The 19,858-nt window shown below is 37.5% G+C and overlaps 1 protein-coding gene and 1 pseudogene across 1 annotated transcript in view; both read right to left on the bottom strand.

Annotated features, from left to right (window-relative positions):
* Positions 1-19,858, bottom strand: part of SYTL5 (synaptotagmin-like 5) — a 227,752-nt gene that overhangs the window by 174,502 nt on the left and 33,392 nt on the right. The window lies entirely within an intron of this gene.
* LOC105536145 lies at positions 11,714-12,651 on the bottom strand (annotated as a pseudogene).

The raw sequence follows: 19,858 nt of genomic DNA, 5'->3' as shown, positions 1-19,858 counted from the left end.
TTTTTTTTTTTTTTTTTTGAGATGGAGTCTCATTCTGTTGCCCAGGTTGTAGTGCAGTGGCACGATCTCAACTCACTGCAACCTTCGTCTCCAAGGCTCAAGCAATTATCCTGCCCCAGCCTCCCGAGTAGCTGGGATTACAGGTGCCCACCACTACACCTGGCTAATTTTTGTATTTTTAGTAGATCCAAGTTTTCACCATGTTGACCAGGCTGGTCTCGAACTCCCAACCTCAAGTGATCTGCCCGCATTGGCCTCCCAAAGTGCTGGGATTACAGGCGTGAGCCTCCATGCCCAGTTACAGTCTATGGTATTCTGTGATAGCAACAGAAAACTGACTGAGAGTTGATATTGTTAAAATATCTATACTACCTAAAGTAGTCTACAGATTCAATGCAATTTCTATCAAAATTCAAATGGCATTATTTACAGAAATAGAAAAAACAATCCTAAAATCATATGGAACCACAAAATACCCAGAATAGCCAAAACAGTCTTGTTAAAAAAAAAAGTTAGAGTCATCATACTTCACTATTTCGAAATATATTACAAAAATACAGTAACCCAGTAGTATGATACTGGCATAAAGACAGACCTATAAAACCAATGGAACAGAACAGAGAGCCCAGAAGTAAACCCATACATATAGTCAACAGACCTTCAACAAGGATGCCAAGAACACACAACTGGGAAAGAGTCCTCTCGGTAAATGGTGTTGGGAAGATTGAACATTCACATGCAAAAGTCTGAAATTCTACCCATGTCATACATCATACACAAAAATTCACTAAAAATGAGTTACAGACTTAAGTGTAAGACCTGAACTTTAAAACTCTTAGCAGAAAACACAGTAGGGAAAGCTCCATAATGTTGGTTCTTGGCAATGATTTATTGGCTATAGCCTCAAAAGCACAGGCAACAAAAGCAAAAAATAGACAAAGGGGACTATATCAAACCCAAAAGCTTCTACACAGAAAAGGAAACAACAGGTAAAAGGCAACCTACAGAATGAGAAAAAAAAAAATTGCAAGCTATGTATCTGATAAGGGGCGAATATACAAATATATAAAGGTTTCCTACAGCTCAATAGCAGAAAAACAAATAACCAAATTTAAAAAGTGAGCAAAACTGTGAATCGACATTTCTCCCAACAAGACATACAAATGGCCACGAGGCATATAAAAAGATGCTCAGCACCACTAATAATCAGGGAAATGTGAATGAAAACCACAATGAGATATCACCTCATACCTCTTAGAATGGCTACGATAAAAAGGAAAGATATCAAGCGTTGGTGAAGATGTGATGAAATTGGAACCCTGGTACAGTGTTAGTGGGACTATAGAATGGTGGATCTGCTACAAAAAACAATACAGAGGTTCCTCAGAAAATTTAAAATAGAATTACCAGATGATCCAGCAATCCCGCTTCTGGGTATTTACTGGTATTAAATATAAATATGGATCTCGAAGGCATATCTGAGCTCCCATGCTCATAACACCATTATTCACAATAGTCATGACATGTAAACAACCTAAATGTCCAACTAGGGATAAATAGATAAAAAATGTGGTATATAAATGCAATTGAATAGTATTCATTATTTTAAAAATCATGAAATCCTGCCACATGAGATAACATAGATGAACTTTGTGGACGTTATGCTAAGTGGAATAAGCCAGTGATAGAAGAACAAATAATGCATTATTTTATTTATATAAAGTATCTGAAATAGTGAAATTCACAGAAGCAGAGAGTAGAGTGGCAGTTGCCAGGGACTGGCGGGGGGGAAATGGGCACTTGCTATTCAATCGGTACAAAGTTTCACTTATGCAAGATGATTAAGTTCTAGAGAGCTGCTGTACAACATTGTGCCTATAGTAAATAACACTCCATTGTACATTTAAAAATTTGTGGAGAGGGTGGATCTCATGTTAAATGCTCTTACCAAAATAAAAATGAACTAAATTAATTATCTAATTAATTAAATGACTTGATTTAAGTACAGATTTTTCAGTAAAGTGTCCCAAATTACACTGAGCAAAGACAAGAACCAGCAACTAGGCAAAGTGAACTACAAGTATAGATGTTGAATTCTAATTCTCTAGCTACAGTAGTTTCTGCTTTTGCATGTTAAACTGAAATTATATGCCAAATAATTATTTAACTTGAAATTGCAAGATTAGTCCATGTAGTTACATTTTGTATCTCTCCCACACAGTTCAACCAGTAGAGTTGGCTTAGGAGAATCAATAAAATATGTATGTTTGTATACAGGTGTGTTCAATTTTAACATGGTCCACCATAGAAAACAGGCCATAAGTAAATGACTAAGGTCTGCATTTGTCTCCTGTTCCTCTCGTGATCACTTTGTGGTGATGCCTAAGATGATCATTTGTTCCAGATGATACAGATGCTCAGGTTGGAAGCTTGGGATTCAGTCTAGGAGTAGGAGTGAAGGAGTCCTTACCAAAGCCTAACATGGAACTTGAAACCTGAGGTAGGAAATAGCTATTGAGCCAATTCACAGAGTCCCTTAGGGAAAGGTAATCATAAATTTAATTACCTAAAACCTAGAACTTTCCTTACATTTCCTGGCCAGTGTATTGCTACATAAGGGTGAATCTCAACTAAAAAGATGTGAGCATTTTGCCCAGTCAGAAAAGGCTGTCATCTCTTAACCTTAAGAACAAAAATAAGTAAAAAATGTTCATCTAATTATATGTTTCTAGCATAACACAATACAGACGATGTTGGCAGATAATTCCAGTCTTTTACCTCACTAATTTTGCAAACACAGTAAAACAAAGTAAATAGTTTGCGTCATCATCTTTGGACTCTTAAAATCTATTACATAAATTGAAAGAAGCATAAAGAATTTAGATATTTTTAAGCAAACTTACATATAATAGGCAACCAGTTCAAACAATTCCTCTAAGTTCCCTGGAAAGAGACCAATGTGTAATTATCAGTTTTTAAATAATCCATGCTGTGGTGCCAAATGAATATAAATGTAATGTTAAAAAAATTGATCAATAAATTATAATCTCATTTATTATTTATAAAACATTTTTTGCCACATCCTCTCTGATTTTTTAATAACCACATTGTGAGGTATAAAAGAAGGGACCATAACCCTAATTTTACAGATATGAGAAAACTCATTTGCCCTGGATTTCGTATCTCATTAGTGGTAAAAAGATCCAGTGTTCTTTACAGTATGCTGCGAAATATTTCCTGCTATTGATAAGACTTTGTTGCAATGACCTCTAAGAATTTTGGTATCATTAAATAAAGGTTACATAAAGTCGTTCTATTTTTGATAATAATTTTTCTTCATATGGCATGCTGGACTTGAAACTTAGAGACCTGAAATTATGTTCTGATAACCGGTTAACTCACTATAGCTTCATAGTGACACCACCTAAAGATCTTTGCACACAATGTTGCTATATATCCATTTGTGCGTGTGTGTGTGCGTGTGTGTGTGTGTGTGGTGAAAGATGGGGAGGAAAGTTATAACTATCAGAAATATAATGCAACATAAAACATAATTAAATCAATTTTGCAAATTGTGAAATGTCTATTATGTTTTGATTTATTCCAGCATGGTCCAAGAGTTATAAACTTCTCATCACAACAGAAATTGAAAGCAAAGGTCAATTACAAATGTTATCTCATAGAGAGGTCTACCATTACCATATCAGAATGCCAGGAATAAGTAAAGTTCCCTTCTTGTTCTTGCTTACTTATCTTTAAGACCTTGTATTTGCCTCTAAAGCTGTATGTTTCCTTGAGGGGAGCATCTTGTCCCCATTTATGTGAACTCATCAAAGCATCAACCCTAGATCAATCTGCGTTCTTCATGTCCATATCCAGGACAGCTAGAGAAAAATCACACAGCCCTACAGACTGGGTGAGAAGACAAACTCGTGGTCCACCAATCAGCTAAGCCTAATCACCTGTGTATTCTTTTCCTTATCTTTGGTCAGTTCCTGAAGACAGTGCCCTCAATGACTTTTCAATGCTCTTCTGAAATTACTCTGGCCCTGATGCCCTCCCTCTTAGCCTTGGTTCTCTCAATATACTGCCCTTCCATTAACTTACTGATGTTCACACTTAGCTGTACCTCATCATAGGTTCAGAGGACTAGATGTTCTTTTCTCTTTTCAAATCTACATTCTTTCATTTTTTTTGTCCTTAATCTCATCTCCTCAGACTTGCTGCACGACCTTGTTCCAACAAGCATTCTCTTTTTTCTTTAACTTGAATATCTCAAGTTTCACTGATTCCTTTATCTCAGCCTATAAACAAGTCGAAAAATACATATGCATTGCCCTTCGTGTAATCTACTGTACAATTTGTCTCTTCTTCGTATTTATTATAATACATTTATTAAAATTCTTATCTGTACTTGCTGCATCCATCCCACCTCTCAGTCACTTCTCAAGTTGCTGTAATCTGACTTTTACCCCGACTGCTCTCTTGCATCTTCACTAATGTGGGAGTCCCAACTCCCTAGCCACAGTGATTAGTACAGGGATGGGCATGTGACTGACATCTGACCAATCAGAGTCTTCCCTCAGGTTTATTTTGTATTTTGAGATAACAAGGAAAAAACTCCTTTTTTTTCTGGTTTTGGAGCTAACAGAATATGAATCTGGAACTGCCTAAGATCATGACTCTAGCCTCAAAGCATCACTCAGCTTAAAAGAAAAAAAAAAAACAGAGAGTCTGAGGGAAGAAAAGACGGTGTTAAAATTTCTAGCTTTAGTCATACTCAAAGTCAGCTCTGACCCTGAGTGTCCCGATATGATTATTTTATCCATTAAATTCTACTCTTTGGCTTAAGTCAAATTCTTATTTGTTGACCTTTCCTTCTCAAGTTCCTCATCTGTCATCTACTCCAGCATCATCTTCTCACTCTATTATATTCATTTCATCCTGCATATGCTTCTTTTGATGATTTCAACCAGACTCATGCTTTCAAACTTTAAACTATGAACTGATAACTCCCAAGTCTATATCACCAAACCAGTTCTCTCCCCTGAATTTCATACTCAAATGCCAACATTATACTAAATAATTTCACTTTTTTAAATTAATTAATTTATTTTTTAGACCAAGTCTTTCTCTGATGCCCAATAACTTCACTTTGATTACCCAAGGGCAACTCACTCCAGAGTGAATATAAACCCGTTTTCCTGAGGTCAGTCCCAGGACATGTTTACCCTGGTGGTTCTGGAGTAATTATTAATAGCACTCTTTCACATTCTCTGAAGTGTCCTGGTTTTGAGGATAAAATTCATTGTCACTCTCTCTCAGACTCAATGTTTCCTACACTGAACCCACTATCCTTCTTTCCATATCTCAGTCAGTCAAATTGGAAGCTTAGAGTCGTCCTTGACTCTTTCCCCTGAATCTGTCCTCCATGTTGTAACAATATCCAGGCCCTGAACACTTCTTGACTCTATCATTTTCTCCCTTTTCCAGCTGCCACTGCTCTGGACTTTTACCATCTTTGAAATAGCCTCTTAACCACCAGTCTTCTTCCTCTCAAATCTATCATCCACAATAACAATAAGGGCGTTGAATTATTGGTCCAAATTCTTCATCCCTCCTAGTGTCCATCCTCCTAGTGTCCTCTTCGGAAATCAATCCCTGGCCCTGTCCTTACCCCAGTTACCATTGCTAATGACATTGAAGTTCCTTCCACTAGAGATGGAGTCGATTTCCCTACCCTTTGACTTTGGGCTTATCCAGGTGATTAGCTTTGGTCAGTGTAACCACAGATGTAACTCAAGTAGGAGTTTGGCAACTTCAGTTCTTGTGCTTTTGACCTTGTCGTGGAAAGAGCATTTCTTGGCTAGCCCATAGGTCTAATAAAGACAAGAGTCAGGTCAGCAAAAATTGGACCCTGTCTACCACCTGCAGCCAAGTGCAGACAAACCCAGGACTAGACAAACCCAAGTGCAGAACATTTAACTCCCAATCAAATAGCAGAAGGGTGAAGAAGAATAAATTATTGTTGTTTTAAGCCAGTAAATTTTGCTGTGCTTTTCAATGGAACAATAGCTTATTGACACAATTCCCCTCTCTATTTTAGTTAGTAATACTGAATTCACCCAAAAGAGAAGCCTAAAGATATCCTTGATTTTCCCTCCTCACCCTAACCTTTACATTCCAACAATTCCTAGATCTTACAAATCTATATTCCAAACATTTCTTGAATCCAAATTCCCCTCTGTATTTCTTTTGCCACTGCTCTGATTCAAACCCTCATATCTTTGATCCTGGATTGCTGCAATAGATTTACCTGGTCTCCTTGTGTCTAGCCCATCCTCCTCAAGAATGTGATCCATGTATCCACCAAAGGACCTTTCTCTAAGGAAATTTGACCATTTCTCCCCATTTCCTCCTCTTTCCTAAAAATTCTTTAATGGGTTTCCATCATCCACAGAATAAAGTCCAACTTCCAAACAAGACTCTCACGGTCTGGCCCTGGCTAACTCTTTAGACTCATCCCTCACCACTCCTGCTTTGCAATTTTTACTACAGCAACACTGCTTGTAGTTTCTCAAAATCTCTCCAGAAAGCAATCCCTGAGCATCGCCTTACCCCAGTTTATGGTTTTCTCCTTCTTGCTCCCCACAATTTGCTGTACATATTTATATGTACTTACCACAGCATAATGACCTATCAATCTATCTCTCCTACTGTCTTTTTGAGGGGAAACTGTCTTACTTGTGCTTTAATTTGAATCCCCCGCCCTAGGGCAGAACCTGACATGTATGACATGCTAAATAAATATTTAGCGAGTAAATGAATGAATGACTGATTTTTTAAAAAACTCATAAAACATATTTATACTGTTTATGAAAATGCTTTTGATATTTTCTGTTCCTAATCCCAAATAATATATTTTTTCTTGCTATTAATACGTGTGATTCAAAAAATCACCATTGAAATCAATTCACTTATTTACCGAGGATCTTTTAACAGATCTGACGTTAGTAATATGAAAGCAAGATAATGGAGTTTAGCATTTGTTTCCACATAGAAACAGATATTTAGTAAGAATTTAATAGAACAGGGCCTCTTAGTCAGATTGTACTTTTCTTTGGTATATAATAGTCAACTAAACTTTGAAAAAAAATTGTTTTACTTTATGGATCCATAACTGTTTTTTATTCCTTGAAAGTCTTTCTGCCCTTCAGATCAGATCAATTTACACATATTCCAATTTCTTCAATGATTATTGCTCTATTCAGGCTCTTCAGTCAATTTCGGTAATTGCTATAAAAGTAAAATTGTATTACATGTTGGACGGATAACATCCATCATGTGCTGCACTGATTAACAATTGAAAAACCTCAGTACACCTTAAAATGAACACATATCAAGGTATGTTTCCAAACATCTTTACACTTACATAGCCTGAAAAGCTCTCAGAAAAAGTACTTATTTAATTTGGTCAAAAATCAATATTTGGTGTATTTTCAATTACTATCTTTTATAAAACTGTTAATGACTAATGTTTTCTGTGACAACCAACTGAATATACATCACACATTAAAGGTGATTTCAACCAATATTAAAGCCACCAAAAAAGCAATACGCTTCTGAGTTTCTTAAATAGGAAAGCATTGCACACTTCTCGGTTATAAACAGAATTCCAAGTACAGGTTCTGAAGACTGAAAGCATATTTCAAACCTTAGGAAAAGTAAAAGTAAATAAAGATATTTTCTGCTTTACAGTTATTATTTCTGAAAGGTAGTAATTCACATATAAGTTATCAAATGGTATTTGAAAGTCTTCCTACCTAAAACAGCTCTTCTGAAAATACTTTCAGCAAATAATTATTTCATAAAATATATATGCGTAATAGAGCAATATATTTTAGATATACATTTATCAGGTTTCCTCTAAGTGAGAAATACTGTAGGGTAGAGGAACAGTTGCCAACAGAAAGGGTTCCAGAAGCATATATACCGTATCTGAGAGCAAGACGATGTTTAAATACATAATTTACATTTCCTTAAGTAGGAAAAAAGGTGAAAGGCAATGACTCAATCTATTGAGAGAAAATCTTTTAAACTTCCTGAAGTTCCAATTTGATCATGATGGCATTCCCCAAAGATTAAAATAGGTATTGATGAAAGACTTATTAAAATACAGAAAAGCATTGGGAGCGTGAATAGTCCGAAACAACAAAGGAAACAAATCACTCACATTTAAAAATTTTTTGCATGGGCCGGGCGCGGTGGCTCAAGCCTGTAATCCCAGCACTTTGGGAGGCCGAGACGGGCGGATCACGAGGTCAGGAGATCGAGACCATCCTGGCTAACACGGTGAAACCCCGTCTCTACTAAAAAAATACAAAAAACTAGCCGGGCGAGGTGGCGGGCGCCTGTAATCCCAGCTACTCGGGAGGCTGAGGCAGGAGAATGGCGTAAACCTGGGAGGCGGAGCTTGCAGTGAGCTGAGATCCAGCCACTGCACTCCACCCTGGGCGACAGAGCGAGACACCGTCTCAAAAAAAAAAAAAATTTTTTTTGCAACAGATATTCTTTTCTAATGATGTGTACTTTAGACAAGTCAAGAAATTGATTTCCATGTCCTAAGCATTCAAACCACTGTCTATGTGACAGGAGAGATCTAGAGTGGAATTAATAATTTGTCATGGTTCACATGCAATTAAACAGCATATAATTACAAATTAAACACTACATTTCTTTTTTTAATGTTGTACCCAGGATCAACTCAGCACCCAGGTGCAACTAAAAGGGCAAAACGTGTACTCTACATTTCCTTTTATTTCCCCTAACAAGTGTATATTTTCTCTTTTTGTCTTCCTTGGTGCCGAATAAGCTTCCCTCATTATGGTGAACATTATCTATTTTTCCTTTTTTCATGTTCTACCCTCCAACCACAATCAAAATGTACCTGTTCTTCTCAGATCTTGTGAGGTGTAAGAAATTAAGCTGATTAAGGTGGAAGCACTAATGGCGTGATAGCTTACTCTTTCCAGATTTAATCAATGAGGAATGCTTTAAGCAGCAAGCAATAGCAATATCAATAACAACAACAATAATAAACAAACTACAATGATATAAACCATTGGAGGTACCTCAATGTCAGGTTGGTTTGGCGGCACACCCATGTCATGAAGGACATAGGCTTTTTCTACTGTTATGTTTGACCATACTTAGCATATGGGATTTTGTTCTTTGAATGGTTGCTTCATAGTTTCAAGATGCTTTTCCTAGCTCCAAGCATCACAATAACAAAGTAACATTTAAAGGCAGGAATTCATAGAAATTAGACTGAGACAAGTCATTTACGTACTTTGTTCCTTTTATTAGGAAGTACAAGCTTTCCATGAAGCCCCATAATAACTTCCCTTATATCTCATTGGCAAGGGAGAATAGGAAAGTGAGTCTCAGGCTTTTTCAGCCTCCATGGTAGAGGTGGATGAGAGAAGAAAGGGGTTGGAAATGATTTTTAGATTTCAATGTGAATGCCTGCCATATCAGATAACATGCTTGAAATTGCATAGGAACCTTTAGAGTTTACATACAGAAAAGAAATAGCAACAAATTGAGGCTCAGTTTGTTTTAAAATCTCTGCCCGCTAGATATCTGTATTCCTATGTTCATTGTAGCATTATTCACAATAGCCAACCTAAGTGTCTGTCAATGGATGAATGAATTTTAAAAATGTGGTACATATACAAAATGGAATACTATTCCGCCATAAAAAAGAAGGAAATCCTATCATTTGTGACAATATGGAGGTACCTGGAGAACATTATGTTAAGTGACATAAGCCAGGCCTAGAAAGGCAAACATCCATGATCTCACTTATATGTGGAATCTAAAAAAGTTGAATGTAGAAAGTAGCGTGGTAGTTATCAGAGGCTGAGGTGGGAGGTTGTGGCAGATGGGGAAAGTGGAAATGTATACATATATCGAATCATCAAGTTGTATACTTTAAATATATATAAAAATATATGTAAATACATAAATTCTAACCATCATCTATATTTCAATAAAGTTGCAAAAAATAATTTAAGCAAAAACTATGTAAATTATTTTATAATAGAATATATAATTTTATAACATATTATATAATAATATTCCTTAAAATAATATATACTTTTTTATTTTTAAAAATAAAACATAAAACTAATGCTTAGAAAATCAATTCCAGTGATGCTTTTGGACTTCAAATTCTAGAAAAACTAATATTCCTAGTAAATAAAAGCAGCTCATGTTATACCTTTCATTGTCATTAACCTTTACTACTCTGTTATATGAGGTTCCCTGTCATTATTGTCCATTAGACTGCTTGATAATAGGATAAACTTGGGAGAAATTATGCAGAATCTAAATGAAATAAGTGTAAGAAGATAAGAAAAAAAGATTCTGACAATTCCGAAGCCTCCTGGAGTAGAATTTGCCCACTTAAGAAATATTCTCATACTGAAAAAAAATGAAGCTATGGAGAAGATTTGGAACTCTGTGTATTTGGGCTTAAAGTGACTGAGTCATCTGGTACTTTGGTTTAGTTTGGAAATGTATAAAAGCATCAGGAAAAGAAATATGAAATGGAGTTGGGGGGCACAGGAGAAAATGCTTTCAGATTAAGATGTTAACAAATAATCAAACAGTTCATCTTATCTAATCTCACAAAAATCCTTCAAGGTGGCTATTACTAGTCTCACTTAATGTGAGGAAACTGAATACAGAAAAAAATAACCAGCTTAGCCAAACTTCCAAAGTGGGAAAATTAGGATCTACATCAAAGTCTGTCTGCCAAATCTATGCAGTTTCTATTTCTTCTATTCAACAGAGAAAGAGAGATCAGAACACATGCCCAAAAAGATATAAATCTTAGCTGAAATGATATCAGTTTTCTGATGGTGTGTTAGTCCATTTTCACACTGCTATAAAGAAGTACCTGAGACTGGGTAATTTATAAAGGAAAGAGGTTTACATTACTCACAGTTCTGCATGGCTGGGGGGCATCAGGAAACTTACAATCATGGCAGAGGATGAAGGGGAAGCAAGGCATGTCTTACATGGTGGCGGGAGAGAGAGAGAGCAAAGAAAGCCACATCCTTTTAAACCATCAGTTCTTGTGAGAACTCACTCACCATCATGAGAACAGCATGGGGGAACTTCCCCCATGATCCAATCACCTCCCACCAGGTCCCTCTCCCAACACAGGGGGATTACAATTTGAGGTGAGATTTTGGTACGGACACAGAGCCAAATCGTATCAGATGGAAATAGGAAATGTCTTATGATGCACAGGAATGTTCACAAAGCAATCACTGAATGAAACTGATTGACCAGAGATTATCAAGAAAAAGGTGAGCCTTATAATATGAAGACAGCCAATTTGGCCCCTCAGAAGTGAGGGAGAAATAAGGGACAGTGAATGAAAGAGGAAAGTTTAAGGAGAGGAGGAAATGAGGGAGAGAGGAAAGTGGGGCAAGAGAGAAAGGCAGTGAGGTGATGAACAGGGGCCTAGTTTTGCAGGAAATACTTATTATCTGTGTATTTCTACATATACAGAATTTGTGTGTAAAGTAGAAAAAGTCTCCACTAGGAAGATAACTAAAGGTTATTAATATTCCTTTTATCACTCAGCAACCAAAGCCACATGCTTATTTCTGCTCCCCAGAAGCAATGTTAGCTACTAGTTTCAATTCAGGAAAATGTGTATCTTCAGAAAGGTTTTTATGAGATATTTATTCAGCTTTTTCTCAAACTTCTTCATATTTTCACTATAAACGTTAAACTGAAAGTGTGTTCTAAAAATTCTATTCCACCATGAAAATGTAGAAGCGTACTTTCTGATGAAGTTTATGTGGTGTAAATCATGATGCTGAGAACCAGCATAGAAAAGGATGAGATTTAAAGGTTTGAGAGGAATATCATAACCACGATGGGCATCAATAGTTTCTATCAAATAAATTGTCACCCATGTCCAAAGAAGAATTAATTACAGGATCACACAAAAGCATCATTCCAACGAAAAATCCAGTTCCAAGAATTAGAATTTCCAGAGGATGTGCATATTCAGCTTCTATTCCAAATGGAACTTCAAACTTCTGATGAATTTTATGAGTCTATTTACATACTCTTTTTGTGGTACAAGAATTTATGCAGGCATAGAAATAGTGCCAAGTAATATCAAAGACTGTAGTATAGCCAAAGCACCTTGCCAAAAGCATATACCATTTTGTCATTCTTTTTCAATCATAAATAATATTGATATACTCTGTAAAATGATAGGTTCCACGAATAAAACAACTGGATATAAAAGTGATTAAAGAGAAGTACTGTAAAGCATTTCCATTGGTTTTCCCATGTCTCTGGTTTATATTTTTCAATGTCATTTTTTTTTAATGCACGGTATAAATTGAAATAGAAATCCAAGCAAAAAGAACAAGAAATAAAAGCTTTCATGAATGATAGCAGATCCCCATGTTGCAATCTAGAACATTGCATAATTATTAACATATAATTCCAAGCATTTTAAAATGGTTCTTGCAGAGGACTCTCAGGTAAAAGTGAATCTACATCCTCCACAGTTACAAATGCTGAACTAAAGATGTTGGCACTTTCATTTGTTGCCATTTCTCAAATCTCTGCAGATAGCCTTCTAATTCTGGATGGTCATAAGGTGACTGTAGCCATGATTTTTGATGCTTCTGATTTTGTCATTCCACCTGTTTTAGCCAACTCTCATTTACTATAAGTAAATCATACCTAATAAATTTCTAAAACTCAAACTGACTTCTAATAACAGACTTGCTGATGTGAACTCAGGAAGTACAAATTCATTTACTGTTAAGATTAAGTAAACATACCACAACAAGATGCAGATGGGAGTTTAAGGAGCAATTTGAAGACACGCTCTAAGTTCATTGAGTCTTCAGTGAGCCACCTACAGTAGAGATCAGGTTTATTGGAAGGTGCCAGGACAGTGCCACCCTTATCATCAACCAACACCACCCTGCTTTCCCATAAAGACTGGAGAACTGTGCAGAAGGTGGAAAAGTCACCAGTCTTCTAGGGGGTGTTCATGGAGACTGATAATTCCCTCCCTTCCCACTGAGGAGGAAATAATTTTCTGAAATAAAATGATTATTTACAGGAATACAAAGTAAGATGAGAGTCATGGAATCTAAGATGTCATAAAGTTAGTATAAAATCTTTGGGAAAGGGGTGTTGACACAGTTGGGGGATAGTTAACTGACAAAAATAAAACCACATCATATTTATCTTCTTACTGAATTAAAAACCCTCAACAAACTTGCTCCATGAAAGCTAAAAAGGTAAATTCTAAAATCATATAATTCACGGTTATCTCAATTTATAATTCTTGTAAAAATAGAATTACTGTACCTATTCCTCTGCTTCACTTCAGATTGTATTCTCAAGAACACAGTACAATGTACTGAAACAATAACATATATGTAGTTAAGAAGTTGCAGAATGCAAAAGCTTTGCTTTGAAATCAGTCTACCACCTATTTAATTATTAGTATAGGAAGTTGTACCAGCATTGGAAGTTAGTTTAATTTGGGTTCCCCCCGAAAGTGGACCCTGAGGCAAGGAATTGGAGGCAGATAAGTATTTATGAGGTAATCCCAAGATGCAAAAGTGAGAGACAGAGAAAGTGAAATGGAGAAAGGAAGAAAGAAAATCAAATGTATGCTACTTCTGTAGAAAAATGAGACTCAGTCTCCTTGAGGATACTGTGAAGAACTGCACAGAATACCCTTCAAAATCAAACCATCAAAGGTAGGAGTGGCTGGGGCATTAATCTACCTACTCCTACTCACCGTTGGCTAAGGATTGCCTCTGGAGGTGTTAACTTACTTTCAGTTGTGCCTGCATTCATGGAATGACCCTCCATTTTTTGCCCCACTACCCACTTGGCATGGGTCTCTGGCAAGTGCAGGGGACTCATCTCCACGAGTGAATGGAAATCAAGTTCCCAAGGGGTTGGGGCAGTCTTGTGGTATGTCACAAATTCCTGCTATAGAGGTTTAAGTGATTTCTGCCTTCTTCATGGAATCACCTGCTAATGTAATAGATTTCTTTAAGTATATGATCAATGACGCAGGCATTTTAAGATAAAAAACATACTCATCAGTTATTGCCAAATGTCAAATCTCAATCAAAATGAACCCCAGACTCTTTTCCCAGAAAAAAAAATATTTTTCAACAGGTACATCATTTCCAAAATAGACCAGACCTGTGATAGACTTTTAAATATTAGGAATACATAGGATGGTGAGTAAGATTTGGTTATAGCTTAGCCTAGGGCCATAAACAACCCATACATAAACACGAAACGACTGTGCTCCAAAATTCCTCAGCTATGTCAGGCCATGGGAAGTTCCTTCCTCAGGCTTCCACCTGAGAGGCTTCTGCCTGACATATGAGGAACATTTATAGTAAACCGAATTTTGATGAAAAGCTCCAGAAAAGCAGGGAACAATTGTTTATGAAAACCATCTAGATTAGTGTTTTCAGAACTGTGCCCATGAGGCCATGGAAGAGAAAAAAATAAAGGGGTGGGTCTGGACTCCTCCCTTGCTTCAACAGGAGCCATGGTGAATTTTTGTTTGTTTTGTGTAGGCTTATGCTTCAGCTTGAAAAACACAGAACAAACTCTTCGATTTACAAATGAAACACAGGCTGGGAGCCATTAAGTGGCTTGTAAAAGACCACACTGCCAGACAGAAGCAGAGCTAGAACGAGGAATCTGACTTCCAAGTAACAAAGACTCTCTCCTTTAACCTAGTTCTGACCTTGGACTTCCCTCTTTGTCCCTGTAGAATCAAGTATAAGCAAGAATGGGGCTAAGTTACTTTACTGAAAATCCCCCACACTTTGTATCATCAAATTTCTCATCCCCCATCGTCGATATCAAATCACCCTGGCCAGCCTTCAGCAGGAATTATGTTGAGTTGGTCTAGTAAGAGTCACCCTTACCCTGAGGTTTCCTTTTAGTAATTTTCCACCCACTGATCCTCACCCTGCTCCTTGGCTGTAAATCCCCACTTGTCCTTATTGGAGTTCAGCCCAATATCCTTCCCCCATTTCAAGACCTCATTGCAGTGGTTCCTCTACCTACAGCGATAGTCTCCCCAAATAAAGCCTTCATTACCATCTTTAGCAAGAGTCCTTAAACATTTTCTTCTTTAACGTAAGCCAGCAATGCACTTCCTAATTCACCTTAGTTTTCCTTTCCAGACCTGTGTCAATTCACAAAAATACTCTCAGCAGTAAGCCTCCCTATTGTCTTCCCTTCAACAAATGTAGGGGGTATTTAAAATGGTACTTAAAACAATACTGACTATAGTCACTTCATCCTCTCTAGGGGAATGATTCAAATCTTCTCTGAGGTAGATAGCTCTTTTGTTTATAAAAATACTTTGATGATGGGCCTTGACTGACTTGTTCATAGAGAAATGTGAGGACCCTTGCTCAAAGTTTAAATGAATGAAAGCCAAATTACACCATGAAACAGAGTAAGAGAGACTAAGGTGGCCGGGAGGGAGGCCAGCAAGAAGGGAAGATGGGACGAAAGCAGGGGAGAGAAAGACGAAGAGGCAAAGATATAAGCAATATGGAGGCCTGAGGAGAAATTCTCTGTGACTGGGCATAGCTAGAGAACTGAGAACATGGTGGCATGATATTCTGTTGTAAGTTTGTGGTACTGGGCTGGGTTGTCACCATTTTTTCCCTTCCCTGTTATTTCCAGGATTTAGAAATCGGCCACACACAAAAGCCATATGTTAGTTTTATTTGAAAAAAGGAATAAAGTGAAGCACAGCAATGGGGAAGAGGATAGGAGAGCCCAGAACGGATAGAGAAGACGTGGAATTAAACAGATGCACTGCTGTTTAAGAGCTTAGCAGAGAATGGTGCTATACCATAAACCAGCCCAGGATGACGTAAGCCATCTCTGGGGAGTTCTGAGAGATAAGGGGGTGGAGGGCAAGGATAAGTGCCATTTGATTTGAACATCCTCCCACTAACTCTTTTCATCAGTCAAAGTCATTTCCTGCCCATAATGCATTAAAGAACTATGACAGAAGAATAGGACACAGTGTGTGAAAATTGCTCCAACTTTCAGGTTCTTGTCAGGAGAAGCAGCATGTAATACTTGACATGACTCATTTAGGTAGGAGATGACAGCAGGTAAAATTAACAGGAATCTGAAGTGATGTATTATTTCCCTTAAAGAAATATATGATCAGAAATGAAAAAAAAATGCCATAAAATTCACATATGTACTTTATTTAAAATGTTGACATACAGGAAAAATGTACTAATGAAAGAATTTGTGCTTATGTTTATGAAAGGCCTATTATTATAAATATTATTTGTAGAATAAAACTCATTAACCCATTTAGATTCACAAATAATGCAATCGAATTTTTTTGAATTATTAGAAAATGTATACCACTAATGACTTTCAATGGTAATTTAGGCCTACCAAAAAGGTTAACTTTGACAGAAAGAAAATCAAAATCCCAGTGAGGGAAAGGCTAAGATAAAATATAAATGAAAAGTTTTTTTTTCCCTACAGGTTATTTCAAGTAACTGACTTCCATGGGTAGGAGGCATAACTAAAAATAGATTTTAGAAAATTATTCTACGAAAAGAACATGTGATCAAATCCTAAAATGCTTCAGTCCTTGATGTGGCTCAATGTCTTTAGTACAGTGGTTCTCACAGTGTAGTCCCTGGCCAGCAGGATAAGCATCACATGGGAACTTGCTGGAAATGCAAAGTCACATCTTAGAGAATCATCATTTGACAGTCAACGAGGTTGGGATGTTTTTATCCATCAACTTCCCGTCAGTCATTGGTTAAAGGCTACTTCTGGGGACCTTATCCTAGACAGAAGGAGAGCTTGCCTCTTTGACCACAGGGGAAAAAAAGCTCTCAGAGAGAGAGTAACCATAGCAGGTTTTTGTAGCAAGCAGCCTTTTGCATGTCCAGGTGAACATCGAAGGGATATGGTAGGGCACCAGCAGCCTCTGCTACGGTCTCTGAACTTCATATGAGAAAGATCTAGGTTTTATTACCTCAATCATCATTATTGTGTTAATATCAATGATGAATTACACAGTCAGAAAGGGGGAAGGGGTCTCAGGAAATACACTCCAAAACTGTAATCAGCCACTTTACATTTCTTTCTGGGATTGTCCCTGCACAAGCTGAAAGTGGTGGGGAACTGGTCCCAGATACGGCTGTGCAATGAATCCAGTATGCATGACTTTCTGGCGGGGAATCCCTGAAGTTGATACGTTTTACTTGTCCATATGATACTTATGTTTAATAATCCAGTGATTCTAAATCTCTATTTAAATGTCATTGCAGGGCATGATATATTGTATGCCTGATTTAAAACAAACAGAAACTCCAACTGATTCAGTCAACAAATTCATCTAATTCTACTACTGATTCATAGTAACCACATAAATTGCCAGCAGGAACAGGAAAATCCCTCTATAGTAAGCCCTAGTTAGGCAACATCCTTCCCTAAAGCTTATTTCCAGAAATAGTCATGAAGAGTGAATACAACTGCCTCCAAGAATGTTTTCTTTTACTGGACTCTGTCATTTACCCTCTACTGGGTTCTAATCAGGTTTTCCAAATAAGTCTCCTGGAATATCCCATTGCAGCGTATCAGATAAGTGACCCCACAGTCAACATAAAATTTAATCAGAAGACAGTAAAATAAACACAGTGGTCATATTTATTTATTACTGACTTCCAATAAATCTCCCAGGCCCAGTTCATACACCTAGATTGATTTTCATGCAAAAGATAACATCCTTGCACAAATTATATACATATATACATACACATATATACATACGTATATATACACACACATATATACACATATACACACACACACATATACACATATATATACACACACATACATATACACCTATCCCTAACTGAAAATATTTGTTTCTATACTAAACATGTCTACCTAGTAAAAGAGACAGAACCAATGAGGGAAACGAGATCACTGGGAACCCTTGATTTTAATGGTCACCTTGATATTAATGATCCAGTGGCTAAATTCAGCATATAGGAGTGTTTTGTTTGTCTTGTCTATTATGTTTCATTTGTATGAAAAAAGAATAAGCATTTATATATGGGGGAATTCAAATAAAATAATCCATGTTTCCGCTTCCTCTTTCAAGAATCAGTATCAGGCAACAGTGATCTCAGAATCTGTGTGGCAACAAGAGGCAGAGGTTGGAGAATGGCTGTCTCCTTAAGATAGGGCAGACACAGCCAGGCGCAGTGGTTCACACCTGTAATCCCAGCATTTTGGAAGGCTGAGGCGGGCGGATCACCTGAGGTCAAGAGTTTGAGACCAGCCTGGCCAACATGGTGAAACCTCATCTCTACTAAAAATACAAAAAAAATTAGCTGGATATGGGGGCGCACGCCTGTAGTCCCAGCTACTCGAGGAGGCTCAGGCAGGAGAATCGCTTGAACCTGGGAGGCGGAGATTGCAGTGAGTCAAGATCACGCCACAGCACTCCAGCCTGGGCAACAGAGGGAGACTCCATCTCAAAACAAAACAAGACAAAAAGACAGGGCAGACACACCCAATTTATCATAGTTACCACTGTTTCCTTATTGTCTACCTGCCTTGCCTCTAGGGGTATTGAGTTCGTAACCCATTGTAAATAGAATTTTATACACAGTTTTGGAAATGTAGTGCATCTTACCTTTTACACAGATGCCTCAGATGTAGGAAATTTTCATTTGGAATACAAGCTTCTGTGTGTTGACTAATTGCATTACTGTGTATAATTGATGGTGCTCAGCCAGTGCACCTAGGATGACAATGAATAGCACATAAAATATTCTAAGACAGCCTTTCCATTTCCTGTTGTAATTATTAGCAATATTCTCTAGGTCTCATCTTAAGCTAGGCCCTGCCCCTGCCCTATACAGGTCTTCCTCTAGATAATTTCTGTGCAACACCAGCACAGCAGAGGAAGGATAAAGATAAAGCTAAAATATAAAAAGAAGTTAAGCCTATGTATACATTTGTGACTAGGAGAATAACCTGCTTGTAAGGAAACTGATCTTCTTCTTGTGGAATGGGTTATCTTTCTTTCTTTTTTTTTCTTTTTTTTTTAGAAGGAGTTTTGCTTGTTGCCCAGGCTGGAGTGCAATGGCTTGATCTCAGCTCACCGCAACCTCCGCCTCCCAAGTTCAAGCGATTCTCCTGCCTCATTCTCCTAAATAGCTGAGATTACAGGCACCTGCCACCATGCCTGGCTAGTTTTTTGGGTATTTTTAGTAGAGACGTGGTTTCTCCATGTTGGTCAGTCTAGTCTCGAACTCCCGACCTCAGGTGATCTGCCCGCCTCTGCCTCCCAAAGTACTGGGATTACAGCTGTGAGCCACCGTGCCTGGCCATCTTTCAAACGATCTCAACAACTTTGTTTCAAAAATGTTTGTATTAATGCAGGCTCATTTGAATAGGTGCAGTACCTAGTAAATGAACTGTTTGAAAGTTGAACCCTCCATTTGGATGAGAGGACAATTGCCAAAAGGTCTGTCTTAGTATTTCACAGTAACTAATCATATCTAACCTTTGAAAATTTCCAAGCTTAGCTGATAAAAGGGAAAAAGCTCAAGTGAGGGTTATGCTCAGTCTAAAGCATTTTGGCATTACAATGGAATAGGAATATATATTTAAAACAGGGGCAAGGGAGGAGGCCAAAGAGGGAAGGAAGGAGGAAAGGAGTGATGAGGGAGAGAGAGAAAGAGAGACA

Source organism: Mandrillus leucophaeus, unplaced genomic scaffold, assembly GCF_000951045.1.
Source record: "Mandrillus leucophaeus isolate KB7577 unplaced genomic scaffold, Mleu.le_1.0 Scaffold1553, whole genome shotgun sequence".
NCBI classification, from domain to species: Eukaryota; Metazoa; Chordata; class Mammalia; order Primates; family Cercopithecidae; genus Mandrillus; species Mandrillus leucophaeus.
The sequence above is the reverse complement of the archived record's forward strand: the minus strand, read 5'-3'. Positions and strand labels throughout refer to the sequence as shown.